An 18,497-nucleotide genomic window follows, 5' to 3' on the forward strand; every position below is an offset into this window, starting at 1 on the left:
CAATAACAATAATCATGTTCAATGAAAAGTTGTCTTCCTGCCACTCACTCCTCTAAGTGAAATACTTAAATTATTCAGTCCTTACCACCACAATTTGAAGTTGGTGTTATCATCATCTCACTTCGTGGAGGAGGAAACTGAGGTATGGATGGGTTAAGTAACTTGCCCAAAGTCATATAGTCAGTCAGTGGCAAAGGTAGAATGTGAATTCAGACAATCTGGATCCTGAGTCTGTGTTGTCAGTCCTTACCCTGTACATACAAAACACACTAAGGCAGGTGCCTGTTACACAGTCAACCCACACTGCCTGCCTGTCGGTGATTACTGTAAACTGGAGTTTGGGCCTTTTCTTCTGATTACCTTCTTTGACCATAACACAGATTGCACCCCTGACAAATTGCTCCATGCTCTTCTACATCCAAGGCGAATCTCCAGCTTCTGGGAGGTACCCTGGGTTTCTCTGACTCCCTCTATCCCACATCCAGCCAGTCACCAGATCCCACAGATTCCAAAGCACTTCTTCTCTCCATTCCCCGTGTCCTGGCCTTGGCTCCAGCCTGAAACAATTCCCTCCAGCCTAGCTCAATATGTGCCTGAAAAATGTTGGTGTCTTATTAACCTGCTCCAGTCTCTCCTCCACATTGCCACCAGAACGTCTTCCTAACATAGAAATGTGACCATATTGTTCTTCCACCTGAAGTCCTTCTATGACTCTTCAGTGGCTGCAAAGAAATCTCCAAACTTCTTAGCCCAGTCATGCAAATGCCATGACCTGCCCACTTATCTCTAGCTATTTCCCCATATGGACTCCATCCTTCATTTCCACTCTACTCTTTCATTTGCTTAAACCTGCCATGTTCTTTTATTCCTCCATGTCTTTATGATGCTATTTGTTCCCCTTGGAAAGACCTTCCCTCTTTTATGGTTCTGCCTGTTAAATCCCTATTCATCCATTGGAACTCTGGCCAAGGACCATGCAGCCTGGGAAACTTTCTCTGTTACCCTCCATTTCACTCACAGCATCTGAGCTTCATCACCTCCCTTCACACTAGTCATAAGTGTGTTAAGGGCAGGGTCTGTGCGTTATTTATCTTTGTAACTCCAGCTTTGAGTGGACAAGCTAGTTAAATAAAGAGTGAATGTTTTGCCTTTATTGACACAGCCTGAATAACTACCTGCCCACAAAACAAAGCTAAATATAAAAACCCTCAATGGCCAAAAAAAAAAAAAATGTAGTAGAACTAGAAGATCATTGGATTAAACTATTTTCTTTCAGGGGATTCTGGGAATGATGTCCATGAAGAGTAAGATTGTGTATCCTTTTCCCATAGTTAGAAAATGAACAACTGTCTAATCTTTTGTACCAATAAGGCCCTCATATCAATCATTCAGGACCTAAAACTGAGATGTTAAAGCATATAAATATTTACAAGAATTCTGCATAACGGCAGAAACAGCTGGTTATTTCTAACCTTAGAAGGCATAACTGTAAATATTTTTCACAAAGGAACTATATACAAGGGAAAGAATTCAGCCAACTCTTGTGGGTGGGTGAGGTCACTAACGAGCTTGGCTACCCTCTTTTGAGAAACACTTCAGTACTTTTGGGGTGTGATCAATGAAAAAAGAACTCAACTGAGATCAGAAGATTGAACAAGCCTGATTTCTTAAAAATTCTTCTTCCTTCTTGGGTGCCAATGTTTTAGAGACGCATTATAATTAAGTTGTAATTGCTTATTTCCCCTGTCTAAACAAGGCAGGTGGTTCCCTAATACTGCATATTAATCCTAATTCAATTTATTGCCTTACAAGTAAAATTCCGCCCTAAAATTAGGATGGCAAGTAAAAATTCAAAGTTGATCACTAATGTTATTTTCAATTATTGCTTTAATATTATTAAAAATTAAATTCCAGAGTTTTATGAAGTTTTCCCATAACAGTTTTATGTAAGTGTTTATTTTCAGCACTTCTATCCTAGAAATCCTACTCTAGGTAACTGAAGCAAGTTTACAAAAAATAATGCATTGGCAAGCGAGGTAGAAGTTCAAAAATCTAATTTCATTCCCTCATTTGGCTGAAAACACAAGCTCATCCTTATCACAATTTCATCTGATGTTCTCTTCATCCTACCTGTGAACCCCATATACTCGCAGCTTTGGGGCACAGTCCCATTGTTCCTTGAGCCTCCGTCATCAACTTCTTCACCACTGTCCTACCTGAGTTCAGCCTTGTTTTCACCCTGGTTACCAATGCAATTTCAATGAGAAGGTAAATGAATTGAGAACATGCACTTCGGATGAACAAGGGGGTGCTGGGCATGAAAGCTTCATGACTCCTACAAATGGTAAAGGGCACCTATGGCTTTTGAAATTACGAGGAGACTTAGAAATGATGAGAAAACTTAGCACCCCACAAGCATGGACTTGGGAGGCCATATGGTTGGGGCAGTGGGGAAGGTGTCTAGTACTAGCTGGAACACTTAGCTTGACTTTTCCCCAAGGCCAGGGTGCTGGTGGGAGAGATGAGGAAGAGAATGGGTCGTAGCAAGGCTGAGGTAAGAGGCCCCACAATTATCCTTGGAGAAGCCAAAGAGGTTCAGGTCAGAAGATGGATAACACATTTTTCTTTTTATTTATTTATTTGTTTATTTATTTATTATACTTCAAGTTCTGTGATATATATGCAGAATGTGCAGATTTGTTACATAGGTATACACGTGCCATGGTGGTTTGCTGCACCCATCGACCCATCATCTACATTAGGTATTTCTCCTAATGCTATCCCTCCCCTAGTCCCCTCACCCCCCAACAGGCCCCTCTCTGTGTCCATATGTTCTCATTGTTCAACTCACAATTGTGAGTGAGAACATGCTGTGTTTGGTTTTCTGTTCCTGTGTTAGTTTGCTAAGAATGATGGTTTCCAGCTTCATCCGTGTCCCTGTAAAGGACATGAACTCATTCCTTCTTATGGCTACATAGTATTTCGTGGTGTATAGGTGTCACATTTTCTTTATCCAATCTATCATTGATGGGCATTTGGGTTGGTTCCAAGTCTTTGGTATTGTAAATAGTGCTTAAGTAAACATATGTGTGCATGTGTCTTTATAGTAAAATGATTTACAATCCTTTGGGTTATAAGTAATGGGATTGCTGGGTCAAATGGTATTCCTGGTTCTAGATCCTTGAGGAATTGTCACGCTGTCTTCCACAATTGTTGAACTAATTTACACTCCCATCTACAGTGTAAAAGTGTTCCTATTTCTCCACATCCTCTCCAGCATCTGTTGTTTCCTTTTTAATGATTGCCATTCTAACTGGCGTGACATGGTATCTCCTTGTGGTTTTGAGTTCCATTTCTCTAATGACCAGTGAAGATGAGCTTTTTTTCATGTGTTTGTTGACTGCATAAATGTCTTCTTTTGAGAAATGTCTGTTCATATTGTGTGCCCACTTTTTGATGGGGTTGTTTTTTTCTTGTAAATTTGTTTAAGTTGCTTGTAGATTCTGGATATCAGCCCTTGTCAGTTCGATAGATTGCAATAAAATACCTAGGGATAACACATTTTTGCTGTTCCTCTTGTCAACGGGCTGAAGGCAGATCTGTCTGTTCACACACTATGGCTATAGAACGTGCTTCCTTGGAGTGCTGGTCCTCTGTTCTGAGTGGATTCAGATTGCACATTGAAAAGCAATTGGATTTTCCTGACTCTTCCTCTCTCACTTTGCAACCTGTTCCTTTCTTTTTCAGCATTTCTATAAATTTGTGATTTCATGTTTGTCCTCGAACCCCCTTATTGTCTGTATTCTGTTAGGATACCGTAAGCTCCATAAAGACAGAGATCGCTGAATATCTACAGCATGGTATAGTCCACGGCATATTGTCAAAAGTCAATACATGTTTGATGATGAAACATGTAAATCATTTATTTCATCAAAAATAGCTATGGAGTCATTCTTCTAATCTAACAGGCCCCAGTTTCTGGTACCTAGGACTGTCTGCTCCACAAATGCTGTATGATGACTAGAACCTACTGGAGGTGCTGTGTAGGACACATTACAGACCAGGACCCATCTTCAGCATGTTAATGATCTAAAAAACCCAGTGCAAACAAATATCACATCAGTGCGTGCTTAGTATGGATTAAATCCATTGTGCTTCTGGGACTGTTTTGGAAAAGTGTGAGAGCTCAGTCTTATTGATCTCCATGATCTTGAAATCCCTTATGACCAAAGCTGCTGCTGTAGATTATTCTCTTCCCTGGAGTCTCTCACGTTTCTCAATGTGAGTGTGTGAAAAGGTTCAGGCATCAAACAAAGTCCCAGTTTTACAATGTCTTGCAGATTAAAAAAATAAATAGATTAGGCCTATTCTATTACAACCAGGAATGGGAAGTAGCTATTAAATCATTCCCTGAAGGTATTTTTATTTTGTTGACTCATGAGAGTTGGCTCTCGCTCCTCCAAAGCATGCTGGAGCCATATTTGGAGAACTTGGAGCTGGTGAGTTTACTTATGTGCGGAAAATATTGAGATATTTTTTACATTCTTTGCTAAATCATTTTGGTTTTTTTAAAACAATCGGTACTCCTACTTTTTCTTGCATTTATTCATATAACTAAATAAAGACTTAGCTCTGTTTGTCAGTGAACTGAAACCAACATCATGTTTGCTTTTTAAGCAAAATCATAACTTTCCATCTCAGCACTGATCTCTTAATGAGACCTTTTCAGAGCAAATAATTGCCAGAGTCATGTTATCTGAAGATGTCAGAATTCCCACATAAAAGTTGTTACATAAATTAAAATAATGCATTGACATTAAACATTAATAACACAATGACAACAAAGATAAATAATTCATTTTTGTGACACAAAAACCCTAACAGGTTTCCAAACCTGGGTATTCCCAAGTCACATCCAGTAATACCTATGCAAACTTGTTAACATATTAAATTAGCCTGGAAATCTTGTAGGCAGAAAAGAAAATCTGCCCTTCTGAGCTTTCTGCTATTTCCTGCCTCTCGTTAGGCTGGAAATGTTTGAGGACTGCCTTTCTCCTGGTATTTCAACGTGCTGGCTTCTGGTCCCAGATGGAACCAAGAAAAGCAGAGGAGTGTGAAAAATAAAAATATTTTCAGTGTTGTTAACCCAACCTTTTAAAGTCTTAAGAGATTTCCTTTGGATTGGAAAAGAAACTATTAGAATTTAGGGGTGCTGCTTTTCCCCCCAGGCCAGATAACACATGTTCTCATGTTTCCAATGTCATAAAATATACCTTAAAGCAACTAAAATCAGATCAGCTGCAGGTTTAGCTGAGCGATTCGGCTTTTTAAAAAAATTATTATTATTTAAGTGCAGATCCTCCCCCTGTTCAGGGAAGTTTCTAAAAATGTCTAGTCCTGCTGTGTCCTTAATAACTTCCCCAATTGGAAGTGCAAGGGTGAGCTCTGTTTAGGGCCTGTAAAGCTCATGGTCTTTTAACATCTTGAAGCAGGCTCACTGCATATCAGAAAAAAACGATGAAGGTAATTGTTCTATCTACACTATGAGAAAACAGAAAGGAGACTTGAGCTAGGTCTTCACCACGAAATAGACTAAGGCAAAAAATGCAGATTTCTCAAAAAATAACCAACCAACATTTTTTAAAATCTCATTTCTCTTGAGAATTTTCATACCAACACAGATACACTAGCTATATTTATTTGCTTTTTTAATTCTCTTGAATTGAAGTGGCTGGATAGTTATTTTGTGTCTTCTTATTTTATCTAGGGGAACCAAGATGGTCACTGGGAGCACTAGAGGTTATCAAATATGTTTTTTTTTAAGAGATGAAGAATCTAAGCCCTATTGAGTTCTTATTGAGAGGCTGTGCTAGTCACATGTATGTGTTATTCTCATTTAATTTGGGATAACTTCTGATTATACTTATACTACTGCTAACAGTGTGGTAAACTGAATAATTCTACATCCTAATCCCCAGAACCTTTGAATATGTAACCTTACATGGCAAAAGTGACTCTGCACTTCTGATTAAAGAATCTGAGACAAGGAAGTTACCCTGCATTCTATGGGTGGGCCAGGATCAAGGAGCATGCATTGCATTTAGATATCATCTCTTTTCAGCATCCTTAAATTAGAAATGGCCCCTTAGTCTTTCTTTATTTTCCTTGGCCTAATATTTCTGAAGAGTATATTTGGTTACATTTTAGAATATGTCCCTTCTTTTGGGCTTCTCTGTTTCTTCTCATAATCATATTCATACAAGATATGGTTAAAACTGTAAACAAAAGCAAAGATCTCATAACATTCCAAATGTGAATATTAAATACAATCAGGCCCTAGATAATTGACGTTAGGACCTGCACCTATCAATGTGAGTATTCAGTCAAACTCTGAAACTCATAAATACAGAGTAAGTGTGCCATTGGAGATTTCTCAGTAATTTTTACAGACTCTCAACTTGACAAAGATAAAGAAGCCTCTTGCTGGTGTTGGATTTGCTTTTGCCTAGGCTCCCTAAAAAGCAGAGCCTGAGTCAAGGGTTAAGTGCCGATGCCTTATTGGGAGCCACAAATCCAGGGAAGCAAGGATGAGAAAGAGGCGAGGATGCAGCAAGAATGGGAAGCAGTGTGATGTGGTGCATTATGCTCAGCCTCCGCTTCTTGATGAAACTCAGAGACCCAGAAGGTTACTTAGCGGGAACGTCTGCTCAGCAGCACACATGATACTTCTTTGGACAGACTGTATGTCAGAGCCTCAGAGCAGTTCACAAACTGGATAAATGACAGAGAATCTCTACCCAGCTCCCCAGCTCCTGACCCATAGGTCAGAGTTCACCCATGAAACTTGAATTCCCCTGAATCTCTGGATAGCAGCATCATCTGGACCATTCGGTGATGACTCGGGACGCAGATTCCAAAAACTCTGAGCATGAGGTTTGTTGACTTGCTGAGGGATAGAGAGTAAGAGACAGAGAGAGAAAGAAAGAAAGAGAGAGTGTGTGCCAATCACTCCTAGGGTAAGTAACTGGCTGGCCCCAGGCAGTAAAAAACACATGGACAGACAGACTGGCTGGCTAGACCTGATGGAAATCAAAAGGAACACATATCTTATCTTGTCAGATGCAGTACATTTCTTCTCTGAGTCTGTTTTCTTAATTTTTTGGCAATGCATAGCTGAGTATTTTAAAGCATCTTCATTTCAAACTTCTAAAATAGACAACTGACGCAAGTGGACCTACCAAATATTGTAGCTGTTTTACAGTTTACAGTATATGAAGATTTGGCCCCTTATATAATGATTCAGCAAAGATAAAGAACATTGCATAAGCTGAGCATGCGATTTTGTGCCTTCAAGTATTTTAAAGGACAGTGTGGGGGAAGTGGCAAGAGATAGCTCTTCTATTCCAGTGACAAAAAGAGAATCATTGTGGAGGATTTTAATGTCCTAATTAAGGTTCATAATGACTTGCACAAATACAGGAGCTCAATGAAGAAAAAAATAATAGAGTGGGTCAGGAGATTTGAAATATGTTCAAGAAATTTTGTCTTAATAAAATGAAATGGCTGAATTGGATATAGCAGCTCAAGGTGAAAGATTCAGTGAGTTGGCCTTTTGTATGAGAAGTGAGCAAAGGTGTTTTAGAATCTATTGATCGAAGAATGTTTCCATTGTATAAAACTGGGAATTAGATGAGACGAAAAGGTGACATCATCAAATGGAGTCTTGAAACAGTTACAAAATCCAAGAAGCAATCCAAAGACACTCTTACTTTGATCTAGTTTTCCAGAATATAAAAAGTATATTTTGTGACGTTACCAGGTCAGTGCCAGCTCTCTATAACTTTATATTATGGAAGGTAGAGAAAGATGTGAGAAAGATGGAAAGATACATATATGCAGATATTATATTTATTATTTTTCCAGAAAACTTGCCTCAAAACCTCAACTTCATGTCCTCTATGAAGAGAATCAGTTAATTCACTAGCTAGTAAAGAATGAATGAAACTATCGTCTTTTGTTCAGTAGAATGGTTTAATTAAGTAGTTAAGTAAAAAGGAAGCATATGGAATACTTTGGCTTGGTTTTCAGTAACTTCTGGAACAGAAACAAAGGTCCACTTGTTTAAGATCTCAAAATAATTCTAAATACGGCATTTAAAAACAAACACAATAAAATTCAATCCTTAACCGAAGATCCATAAAAGACAAACAATTAGAGTAATTGTTTTTACTGCTGTTATTATAAGTAATAATTTCATTTATTTCATGGTGAGTTTTGCTTAGCTACAGTGGTTTTCCATAAAAGAAAAACATTGAGGTTTTTTTGGTGGTAATGAAGAGGAAAGAATATATAACATTTTTTAAGTGTGGAATTAATTATTTTGAAAAATGTTTCAGCAGTATAAATTATCTGAAAGAAATATATCTGCTATAAAATTTCTGACTTATGTAATTGTATGTCTATAAATATTATTTTAATAATCATTTTGCTTGTATTGCTAGTTGTGTTGACCGAAACTCAGAAATAGAAAAGTCACTCAATAAGAGTGACATCATGGGGCTTCCATATTCTCCCTCAATGACTTCCAGATCAAATTTTCTCAGTGTATAAATGAAAAGATGATGTTTCTAACAGCCAGCCCTGCAGACTCGACCTGGGATCTGAAGATCCAGCTGTGTTCACTTTGCTTCTTCTACCGTCACTGTAATGAACATGCTACATGGCTGACAACTGTGTTGACGGTGCGTGAGGTTGAATATCATCTAGCTTGTCTCTTCTGTGAAGGATTTTCTGACTCTGCCAGCCTAAGAAGAATAAAGAAAAATGAGTATATTTTGGTCTTTTAAAAATGTTTGTCTCTTGAGCAGGATTAGAAAGAAACTGGAAAACACACAGAGCGCCAAATTATTGACTAAAGACGATTCTTTTACAGAGACACTTTGCATCCTTCTCCACATAATCCCTTCTCTATCAAGGGATGATAATTGAGGCTCTATGCACTTCACCAAAGAACAACCCACACACTTGTCACTGCTGTGATGAAGGATGATTTCTGTGGGCCGCAAAATATTTAAGAGTTTAATTCTCATCTGATGTCACAAAATGCAAGTAATTTAAAGTCACCCATGTGCTAAGAGAACAGCAAGTTTTTATCATTCAAAATTCTTATTCTTTGGAGCATTTTACTTCCCATGATTGTGATCATAGAACTCATACCTGCCCTGAGCCATCTATATTCATATCCATTGTCTATCCAGAATCATTTTTTTTCAGATATTTTCGCCCCTTTCTGTTTCCTTTCTCTCACCACAAAAATCTGCCTGCTGCTTTCCTCTTAACCTACCCCACCACGCTGAGGCTATCAAGAGAGGTGTAAACAGGAAGAACTTAGAAAATAGGGGTTTAAGGAGCTTAGATGGAAGCATGATGCCCAAAACCCAAGGGTCAGGGATGTGTAAATCTTTGTAAGGATGTGTCCTGATGGACTACAAGTGCCAAGCGGTCAGGAGGACAGATGGGAAGAGGAAAAGGTAGGAAGGAGATCAACGGCATGCATGCAGTGACAACAGTCCCTAGAAGTAAATCTGAGCCGGGCTTGAGCAGCCAATCCCACTTGTTGTGCTTCACCCCACTTCCCTTCCTCTTTACACATGCAGACTTCAGCTCAAATGCCCAGAAATGCAGGTTCTCCCCTGCACTGTTAACTCTTCATCATATCAGCTGTTTTTTTCCTTCTTGTGACTTAGCACAATCTTTAATTATCTTGTCTATTCAATAATTAATTTTTAGAGATGAGGGTGTCATTATGTTGCTGAGGCTGGTCTTGAACACTTGGGTTCAAGCGATCTTCCTGCCTCAGTCTCTTGAGTAGTTGGGGTTACAGTTGAGTGTCACTGCACCTGGCATTGTCTATTAATTTCATTTTTATATATCATTCTACTAGATTGCACCCTTCCTGAGGTTAGGGACTCCATAATTGGATCTTAATAAATATTTTAAAGAAGGAATAAGATGTATTGAAAAGACAATGGATGGAAAAGCTTGAAGTGTGGCCAAAATGAACAGAGAAAGCATTTCAATGAAGGGAAAGAACAGATCCTATAACTAGAAGCTGAGATTTGTGTTTTACAGTTACATAGTGTCCTGATGTGAGCACCAGTAGGCACAGAAGCTACTCAGCTTCTTCACTGACTGACCATACCATTGTCTAAGCAGATTTTCTAAGAGGATTGGAACATTGGGAAGAAATGGTAATCAGTGATTTGGTGGTTCTCAATAAAACTAAAACATCATATTTTAAACTGGATATGTGAGCCAAGCTTAAAGAATGAGAGGCTGCTCCTTGTGTCTGGAATCTGGTGCTGGTTATTTGATTTGTGGTGAGATGGAATGTTCTGGCAGATAGGGGCTTAGCACAGCAGAGGGGAGATAAGAGAGTTTGTGATTCAGTGCTGTTTGTGCTTTGCTAGTCCCTGGCTCTACTCAAAATCTGGCTCTTGAGTAAAGCCCCAGATTTACTCAACCTTCAGGAGACTGGAGCACCGAACACTTGAATAATAAAAATGTATTAAAAAAAAAAAAAAGCTTATGAAAACATTTTGTAACATTTTTCAATCACTATACTTGAAAAGCAATGCAGCAGATACAATATGGAGTTTAGACTAAAGTTCAAGTTTGAATCCACTTCTATCAATTACTGGCTTTAAGACTTTAAACAATTACTTCATTTATCTTAAGAGCGTTTATCCATCTGTAACATAAAGATAATGATAATGGAGCTGTTGAAAAGATGAAAGACATTGTGAACGTATTTTTCCAACTCTAAAATTGTAAACACATTTTAATAATTACTACATCTTTTAACACAGAAATTGATGTTCTTGAAGAGTTCAGCTCAGTTGACCACCACGTATTATAATTCAGTTTTTAAGGATGTGGGTTCTGATGTCAGGCTAGCTGGATCGGAAGCCTTAACTTTCCAGTGCCTCAAACTTTTCATCTCTAAAATGGGTATAAAGATAGGGTTTACGTCACACTATTGTCTTAATATGAAATAATCCATATCAAACCCTTAACACAGGTCTAGAACATAGTAGGAGGTCCATCCATGTTGACAGGTATTTATTACTTTTATTGGCATTCGTTTTACAGGTGTTGGTTTTACTTTCTGTTCGCTATGGGATGCCCCTTGAGACTTCTTTGCTCAAGTCCAGGTGCATTTACACATGATGACCACTAGATGGCAGATGCACCATTTTTATTGCTCAGATTGGTACCCAGCAGCACTTTGTTCTTGGACTCTTCCTGGCATTCAAGGATCTTGGAGAACCCCAGAAACAGCACCTTGAGTGAAGTAATCAGATTACTTTTTTCTAGGAATAAGTCATTTGTAAGTGACGTTTATTAATATGCTTTTGTGTTGTAATCATTCAGGATAACAGTCAAAAAAAGGGATAAAACATATATATATATATGGATATATGTATGTATATATATCTATCTCAATAGGTTATACTTTCTCTTCTAACAATCTCCAAAAGAAAGGTGGGTGAAAGAGCATTTTCTTCTGAGAGTTTATGATCCGTATTCGATGTTAGAACTGGTCCGTGGGTTTTCTGAGAGTTTATGATCCGTATTCGATGTTAGAACTGGTCCGTGGGTTTGAGGAAGAAAGATACTGAGCTAGACAATACGGAGTTTCTATCTTCATGTAGCTTACAGTCTAGGAAGAGAGAAACATAAAAGGACATAATATGATATGATGTAACATATGATGATAATGATATGACATAAAGATAATGCTATCAGTGATAACACAACATGGTCAATTCTGGTGCTGAACTAGTAACTGATTACTCTGAGAGCTCAATTAACTCTGGGAGTTAGGGACATGTTCACAAGAAGGTAACATTAGAGTTGCGCGTTGGAAGTGATGAAAATAGTAGAAAATAAATAGGGAGAAGTGGTCTTCTAGTTCCCCACACCCCAAATGCACATATAAAGGCATGAAGTTGTGAACGACCATGGTGCATTTAGGGGAACAAGAGGAATGCCTGGTAGCGCTACATCACACAAAGCCTCAAATGATACAGAAGACTAGCAGACAGTCTTAAAACACGGAAGTCACAAGATCCAAGTGAGTTGTTGGAAAATTACTTTGACAAAATGGCTACAGTTTTTGGAGGCATGAGACCTAAATGAATGCCGATCCATTTCATTACAACCATATCTTTATCTCCTTCCACTTCCCCCATCCTCGGTTTTGGAAATAGGTATTAGTAGATACCAAATAGCTCTTTGCCAAACATTCTGTTTTGAACCTAGAGTTAAGTCCTCCAATAGCCAGCTAAACCACAGAAAAATTTGCCCTACGAGTCCATTTGGGACATTGGGGTAGGTTAAGTGAGACAGTCTTCCTGCCTCTCATTCCTATCATCTGATTACATAGGGCCTTTGGGACCATATTCAGTATTTTGCACTTTATTTGGAGTGCAATGGGAACTTTTGAACGGGTTCTGAAAGATGAGTGAAAAGAACTTGGGCTGAAACGAGGCCTGTGGATTAGAGGGTAACTAGAGTGAGTGCCACAACCTCGACAAGGCAAGGTGAGTTTTACCCAATGCTAGTAGAATTGGAGAGAAGGGACAGATTTCTGATATGTTTAGTGATTAAAATACCAAACTTGGCAACCAATCAGATGTTGTGAGTCTTCCAGAAGGCACTGCTAATGAACATATCATTTCAGCTTGTCTCTTCATTGCTGAATACTTTACATCAGGAGCAGCAACAGAAAAGGCCAAACCTCAAATCTGCTACTATAGATGTATTTTTATAGGCTTCTAATAAAAATGGGTCTTCATTACAATATTTAACTGCTTTAAGAATCTTACTGAAGTTTTAGCTCTCCTGTTGTGTTAGTTAAGAAGGTCAAGGGTAAGCTGAGGTAACAGTGTTAAAATCATAGTGATTTAACACTGCATAGACTTATTCCGCCTTATGGGACATATGCAGTGTGAGTTAGTGAGAGGGTCAGCTCCACGTGGTCATTCAGGGAACCAGCCTCAAGGAGGTTCAGCCATCCTGTAGCTGCACCTCTGAAACACAGGCCTTCCTCAGCTGCCATTGCAGGGGAAGGGAACTGAGAATCCCACCTGAAGCTTTTCATGCTGCAGCCAGAAGTGATATATTTCCACACACATTCCACTGGATCAGTCACATAACCCCACCTAACTGCAAGACAGCAAATAGAATATCTAGAGCATTACAGGCTCTACCTCACCCTGCCCCCTGCCCCCCACCCCCACTGCCCCCGCCCCACACTCATCATTTTTCACAAAGAGACATTTTTTTTTTTCCCCCCTAATTCTTCCTCTGAGATACTATCCCCGGGTGAGGAGGAGAGAGTAACCCATAGTGGAAGGTGGATGCTGGGTAGTCAGCGAGCCTCATTTACTGGCTAAGGAACTTTTTCCTCCAGATGAGCAAGACTGAAAATTGGGCTTTAACAGTTTTACAAAGACCTCAAGTCATGGGTTCTCAGGTTTGTAGGAAATGAGTGCATTAGAAACGAGAATGTCAAGGGTGGGCTGCAATGACTCATCCTCCCTGGAGCACTGGGCTCGCCCTTTCTGGGTGTGTGAAGGTCGTTGACTTCTTTCCTCCACTCCTGGATCATCACTGAACGGAGACTTTCCTAATTGAGATGTCAACTCTCAGTCAGATTGGCAGCTAAAGCCCCTTCTCAAGGCTCAGCTATTGAGTGAAAAAGGATTTAAACTGACATGAACACCAACCTGGGCCGAGAACAAGTCTGTGAGGTAAATTCTTCATCCTGACGACCCCAGGCCTCTTTCAGATTCTCTATTATCTAACAGAGTCCTGCTTTGACTCCTTGAGTCATTGCTAGCTGCGTACCCAGAGTCACTGCAGAGACATCGTTCTTGTCCCCTTTAGTTTGGTTCTAAATGAAAAGTAACACAAATGGAGTCAAGGGTCTTTCTGTCTGTGTGATTGGCTTCTACCCTCAAAGAAAACTTTTTCAGGCTACCAGGCTGCTATTTAGATTCGCAGTGGCCTCAGCTTGGGAGGCCACCATGCTGCTGTTCCCTTCGACCATCCATCTCCTCAGAGAACTTCCTCGTTTTACCACCCCCAGAAGCTCTTAAATTACATAATGTGGAAAAAAAGCGATTGCTTTGGAGATCAAATCTACATAACTGGAAATTTTAAAGATAATTTTTGGAAGGTGTGTGTGTGTGTGCGCGCGCGCACATGTGTGTGTGTATTCCCCTTTGCTTCAAAATGCTATTGCTTGTCATATAGTAAAATGCCAAAAACGTATTAGATAAAAATACTTCTGTCTGTGTGGTCACAGTTGAAGTGACTATGGCAAGTTATTTCTATGATTTATTTTCTCCCTTTGTAAAATGGAGTTTTTCCAAATGCAAATTGCCAATACTAAACACTGCCTAGATCATCAAGCTGTTTCATAATAAAATAATGTATGTGGAAGCTCTTTAAAAAATCTTTTAATCACCATACACACATCCAGTATTTCTATCATTAATACTCCCTTTTTTTTTTTTTTCCGTTGGGAAGATGACTGAAACAAGGGACTTCCAAAAATAATTTGCACCTTCAGGAAGTTCTACTACACACAGTTCATTGAAAATATGAATGCAATGACAATAAATAATGGCTATGCAGCAGGATTTTCAAAGTAGAAGTAACGACTATTGCCTTAAAAGCACGCACATATGCAGAACTACAATTATCCCCACCTCCTTTGCAATTCTTTTTTGAATTAGTTCTGTCTGCTCTTCACTTTAACATCCCTCCAAAATAAATTAAAACAAATCTTTTAATTTCTGAATGAGATATGGTACCCTCTTTTGGATATTGTCATCATATCACCGATGGAACGGTACCAAGGTCTATTTCAATGCAACAAATGAACAGACCAAAATTCAGGGGACCACGTGTTCACTGGGTTAGGAGACAGTTTCTCTGGAAATACACAGTGTTCATCATCCCTGCAATGTAAACTATCTATTTATATCTCAAATAATGATAAGTGGAAGTGTGATCATGAAAGGAGAGATGCAGATTTTCTATAAATGTGTTTTTCTTGTGATAATATGTGAAATTATATTCCATGTTAAATTGCTCGAGGCAAGCAAGGTTTAATATGTATCTAAATAATTAAGCTAATTGTGTAAAAATATATTTGCAGAATTCACCAAATGTGTTAATACATTTCACATCATGTTTACCCATTTTACATGACTGAAATTTGCTTTGTGAAATATTCTCCAAAATACTGAAAGACCTCACAGTCTTCACAATTGTTATCAATACTCAGTGCTTCTTGGGAAGGCAAAATAGGTGCGAAGAGTCACATCTCAAGAAACGGCATGCTGTCTTTCCCTTTCCTCTACCTGTTTCTCCCCCTTCTTCTCTATTGAATTTCAAATTCACGTTCCTAATGTACTTTGGGATATTCATGTCATACCCCTAATGGCATTGTAAAAACCAAAGCATATCTTCTTACAGGAGAGTGTTCCCATCTCAATTAGTTTTGCAGGATCAACAGTGCAATTTGCCAGCAGATTCCCCTTGCAACGTGTTGGTCAGACTGATGTCACATGACCTTTCCAATCTTTCCCATGTATAAATTGCACAGAACGTTGGGTGTGGAGCCAGAGTGCTGCCATTGAAAGAAGAAGGAGAAGAAGGAAAAAAAATAAACAAAAAAAAACCTTTACCACTCCTTATTTCTTCTTAGAGTGAATACACATATTTTGGTGTGCAAAAGAGTAATGCCGGTCAGGCATGTTTTGGCACATAAACATATTGTGAATGCCAAATGACTCAGTTTTTGACTGGACGTGTGTTTGTGTTGCTCAGTTAAAAAGTGCTAGTGTGCTGTCAGCACAATTTATAAGATGAGTAAGGAGGACAACATCTCTGGGCTGCCTCTCCCACTTTGCCTCAGGGAGAACTTCACAATTTCCTCGGAATTACTGCTCCTTGTTAACCTCTGCCTTGTTTGTTCCCCAGCACAGCTCCTCTCCCACCTCACCTTTCTCCCAGTCTTCCTGTTCTCTACTGCTATGGGTCTTAGATATACTTCTGTCACATTGTGTCAAAATTATGTGGCATACATTCTGTCTACCCTCTGTATGGGGCCACTTGAGGTCTTTGCCTTACTCATTTTGGGTGATCTTTATTTTCCTAGACCAGAGCAGCCTAAAGATAAGCACGGATATTGCTATTACATTACTGAGCAGTACCAATGTAGTGTTGTTAAGAGCACTACCCCGGGGGCCATAATGCACATTCAAAGGTTTGTGGAGGAAAGGTGCCCACCGGTAGCCTTGACACAGATTGTCACAGAATGTTTATACTCCAGACTAAGGATGGAGGATGTTATCTCCAAATATAGTTTTTGTTTGTAGAGACTTGTTCTCAAAACTTTTTATCTTCAGTTTCTCTTCCAACTTAGCTTTTTGACTGAAAGTTAGCTGCCTAGAGAAATGCATTAATTTTACAATGGCTCAGGGATCATGTAGTGGAGCAGAGCTGATGCAATGGACCCAGCTTTCCAACCAACTCAACACCATGCATACATGAAAACACAGAACGATTCACTGCTCACATGAGTGTAGATAGTCCCCTGTTCACCTGTCGCCACCACCTGCTGCCCCTTCCTCTCGTCTCCAAGGTTCTTCCACACTCTGTCAGTATCTATATCTGTGCCTCAGCTTCTGCATCTATAAAAGGAAATAACATTGCCTACTTTTAGTGTTTTTTGAGAATTGAATAAATGCATGTAAAATACTCAAACAACTCACAAGGTAAGTGTAATAGAAGTAGTAAATTGTAAAAAAAAAAAAAAAAAAAAAAAAAGTAACATAAATAGTAACTGTCAGCTACCATCATCATCTCAGTCCCTGATATTTGCCCTTTGCCCTGTAAAATAATATTCATCTGGATAGAATTCTCCGGCTCACTTTTAGTATCCTCCGCAGAACTCTGCTATGCAATACAGTAGCCACTAGTCACGTGTGGCTACTGAGAACATGAAATGTAGCTAGTCCATAGCAGGATGTGCTACAGGAGTAAAATACATGCTGGATTTACAAGACCAAAAAAGCATGTAAAATATCTCATTAATATTTCTTATAGATTACATGTTAAAATTATATTAATATTGTGGATTGCATAAAATGTATTATTAAAATTAATTTTCCTTGTTTCTTTCTACTTTTCTCAAAATGTAGCTACTAGAAAATTCCAAATTACATATGCAGCTTCCATTTGTGGTTCACATTATCGTTCTATTGGATAATGGTATCCCAGGTTCTAATTCCTTTAGATTTCCCTTCAGGAGCCCCACCTCTAGACTGTGAGTAAGAGATGCTTCTGCTTTCTGTTATGAATTTGCAAGGCCAGGGTTGCCTGGGGCAGTTAAGTCTAGCCTGCTCTGCCAAGAGAGAGTGAAGGGAGAAAAACTGATGGGCGTGCAAGTTACAAGTTGGTTACTAAGGGCCTAAGTGGAGCCCTTAGGAAAGAGTTATTGCCTCTTAAATAGCACCTTTCTCTCTGGGAGTGAATGAAAGGAGGAGTTCTTTCTGTTAAAGTCATTTAAGATCCTTTGCTGAAAGGAACCATATGCTACACAATGAAATATATTCCAGGCAAGATGCATATGCTTTGCACAATAAATACATATGCAAATCTTACAGAGATTTTTAAAAAGAAAATGTGCTGATATTATTCACATCAGTATCGTTTAATGCATTCTTGTTCTTCTGATCTGAAGTCAAATCTAAAGCTTTTCCTTTCTCCTCTGCCCTAGCCCCTGACAATGAATATTTTATACAAAAACAATCTAAGATTTTTGGTTTTGGTCAAGAGGAATTTGTTTCTAGTTCCTGAAATTTAAGTCTCAATAAATCATAAGCTCCAAACAGACTGGCAGATATCCAAATGGGCCTGGCAACATCTGTAAATGCCTCTCTGGGACAATATGGGTGGGAACAGCCCTGAACAGAAATCCCAAGACCTGAGACTGCGGCCTGCCCTTTTCAAGTCTAAGAATCACAAAGCATTTTCTCTTTAGGACCATTCTCAGACTCAAACTATTTTGAACACAGATCTGCAATCCGTAATTGGAACTGGTATTGAAAGGAAATCAGAATGCTCCTTCAATCACATACTTGCAAGGTTTCTCTCTGCCTAAATGAGTCTCCATTGCAGGTGGTAGAGTAGGAGAGGCCTTGTGGGGGTCCCAATAAAGTTATGCTGGCTGGTAAATAAAGATGAAAATTCAGAAATCAGTGCAGTCCTGGGAAAGTCCATTCAGGGAGTAAAAGGTCTCGTGGAGCATGGTGCTATCTCTTTAATTGTCCCCTGCTCCGTCTGTTGCTTCCCATCATACATTCTTCTGAAAAGCCGTATTGCTACAAATACACATTTAGGATTTGATTACAGAG

The 18,497-nt window shown here is 39.0% G+C and overlaps 1 long non-coding RNA gene across 1 annotated transcript in view; it reads right to left on the reverse strand.

Annotated features, from left to right (window-relative positions):
* Positions 1 to 11,100: 11,100 nt before the first annotated feature.
* The window catches only part of LOC140712842 (uncharacterized), a 231,258-nt gene continuing 223,861 nt past the window's right edge, over positions 11,101 to 18,497 (reverse strand). The window contains exons 4-5 of the long non-coding RNA XR_012094649.1: positions 16,658 to 16,772; positions 11,101 to 11,722 (exon numbers count right to left, since the gene is read on the reverse strand). This is a non-coding gene — a long non-coding RNA (uncharacterized lncRNA). The remainder of the gene's footprint in view (positions 11,723 to 16,657; positions 16,773 to 18,497) is intronic.

The sequence above is a fragment of the Chlorocebus sabaeus genome, chromosome 11 (genome assembly GCF_047675955.1).
Source record: "Chlorocebus sabaeus isolate Y175 chromosome 11, mChlSab1.0.hap1, whole genome shotgun sequence".
In the NCBI taxonomy this organism is placed as follows: domain Eukaryota; kingdom Metazoa; phylum Chordata; class Mammalia; order Primates; family Cercopithecidae; genus Chlorocebus; species Chlorocebus sabaeus.